We start from the raw sequence: 2,827 nt of genomic DNA on the forward strand, positions 1-2,827 counted from the left end.
GTTCTAAGTCTCCTTTCTAAGTCTTAAGTCAACAATATCATATTTCTTACACCTACATTAATTGATGTAGTTCTTTTATCACATCATATCTGAATCCATATTCAAATGTAACCCAACAAAAATGTAACCCAAAACAAAAAATGTAACCCAAAACAAAAGCTGGACTTATTTTCAGTTGATGTTGGTTGTTCCATGTTGGTTTACTAGCTGCCTTGGTTTTAGGTTCCTTGGTCTTATTTCTAGCTTGAGTTCCAGCTTGAATTGGCCTTGCTTATGACTCCATTACCACATTTTATACTAAAACTCCATTATAGTCACTTAGACAAAGGAAATAAATAAAAGAATATGAAACAAACAAGAATAACAATGATCATTTTCTTCATTTCATTCACCTTCTTCAGCTTAGAAACTTGCCTCTCCAGTCTTTCCTTTTCTGTCTCAAGTGCTTTGATCTTTTCTTTGTCCATCTCATCCTCCTAAGTGAAGAATTCACACCTTTTCGGATAGTATCTACACCCTATGAGTTTTCTTTCTAGATTTTTCGGTGTATTTGACGTTCTTATTTTTGTGTCAACCCCACAGAAACAAGAACCTACTGAATTCACCGATGTAGTTGACATCTTTGCAAAAAACTTGAAATTAAAAACAAAAGGTTCCAAAACAAAATGGAAGATAATTTGAATTACTGATAGAATTGATAAGAATGATAGCTAGGGTTGGAGTTAGAGAAGAGAGTGCTAGAGATTATGACCGTTGCTGGGTTTAATGTCTGGGCTTATGACTGTTGTTAAATTTCTTTTTATTTCTATGTTGAAAAACTTGTTTCCATGAAAGTAATTTAGGGTCCACATAAGCAACTATTAAGTTAATTTGGATGGAAACCTGACAAAGTCCCCAAATTGTTAAAATTGAAATGTTTGATGCCTAAAGTGTTAACAAAAAAAGTTGGTTGCCCACTATGTGAAATTGGCCATAGATGGATGCCCCAAAATTCCATTTTTCCAATAGGAAAAAGGCAATCCAAATCTATATATTGAATTGAAATAGGAAATTAAGTACAAAATTGAACTGAAATTTTTGACACTATAGCAATGATGTATAGTACGTAGTACACTATATTCAGATTTTCTATTAAGGTTGTCCATCACTGCATGCATCCTCAAATGTAGGCTTGTGTAGGCTTTATTTGGCTTAACTACTGAGGTAGCAATTAGTAAAAATGAGTTCTTGAAAATGGAAGAAGGGTTTAAGCTGTTCAAGGTATTTCCTATCACTCATACAATTCAAACTTATAATCGGCTAAGTATAAAATGTGTTTGGACATAAGGAGTGAAAGCAAGTTAATTGTTTCTTGTTATAATATCCAATAACAGTGACCCAACGTAGTTCTTGTTACTTTCCACAATTTTTTAAGAGTGGAACATGAACATTTTACGGAGACTCCTACAACCACTTTGAAGCACCAAATTCTCATTGTTCGGCATTCAAAGCCAAGAAAACTCATATGAAATGCTCCAAGTACAACACTATCCTCATATAATCTACCGCTCATTGGTTACCAATCTATATATTATTCTCCTAATCCAACCACACCTATGCTTGAAAATTTCTTGGTAAGTAAAATACTTGGTTGGTTATGTAAAATATTAAATTGCACATAAAATGGTAAGTAAAATACTTGGTTAGTTATGCAATTTTAAAAATGATAAGTAAAAAAAGAATGCTTAACCAACCAAGGGATCGGACAAAAAATATTATTACGCTATTAATCCTAGATTCTCATGTGTGGGAAGAAAAACAACATAATTTACTTGATAGAGTAGATGTCCTCACATATAAATATGACCTCCGGTTAAAAAATGCAATGCAATTTGGTGCTTACCATAGTAGCTTGATTGTCTGCATTTTTGATACCATAGTAGCTTGATTTTTCTGATTATATGATGGCTCTTACCAAATGGTTTAAACTATGTGAGTCTAGAAACCTTTCTTTAATTGTGAGCTTTTAGGTGTAGCAAAATGGTTCAAATATAAAACCATTTGTCACGGGTACTGATAGTTTGAGAACCTTCGTCTTCAAGAGAAAGGAGAGACGAATAAGGGTTGGGGAGATAACCTGAAAAAAAGAAAGATAACAGGGTTTGTGAAAAAACAACAAAGAAGATTTAATAGTGATTAATAATATAGCGTAATCCTATACCATCTGCGTGCACAAAACAATTGAGAACTCGTACTGGAAGTGAAAAAAAAGTAGGGTGTGAACTAAAAGCCAGGGTTAGAGCATCTTCATTTTGGAGAAGAACCCATTGAAGACAGTGAGCAATGTTAAGTTTAAGTGAGTAACATGGACATCTCAAGAAGAGTGGAAGACGGTATAAGTTGAGTAACTTATCTTCAAGAAAATATCTTAAAATGATATATAAGTACATGCTAAAGACCACTTTATCAGTGACCAAGGATTAGTGTGAATCCAAATCCGCAATCTTGAGTCAAGGCACCAACCTTAATAAGTAAATTTTTACTAAAAAAAAAAACTTCTGCAACAATAAAAAAAATTAGATATTCACGTACCATCCTTTTCTAAACCTACTCCCTTTGATTTGATCAATTAGGCTTGTTTTGTTAAATAGAAAGAGATGAAAACTGTTTTTTTTTTAAACTAGATTAAGGGTTATGGCTGACCCTGACCTGTATTAAAACCTCACATAAATCTTTGCATCTCTATCCTCTTTTACATATACGCTGAGCTTCTCATCAAGAGGCTCTATGAAAAAGTTACAAGATTGCTGACTAGATATGCTAGCTAAATAGTCAGCAGCCCTGTTCG

This window comes from Coptis chinensis, chromosome 7 (genome assembly GCF_015680905.1).
Source record: "Coptis chinensis isolate HL-2020 chromosome 7, ASM1568090v1, whole genome shotgun sequence".
In the NCBI taxonomy this organism is placed as follows: Eukaryota; Viridiplantae; Streptophyta; class Magnoliopsida; order Ranunculales; family Ranunculaceae; genus Coptis; species Coptis chinensis.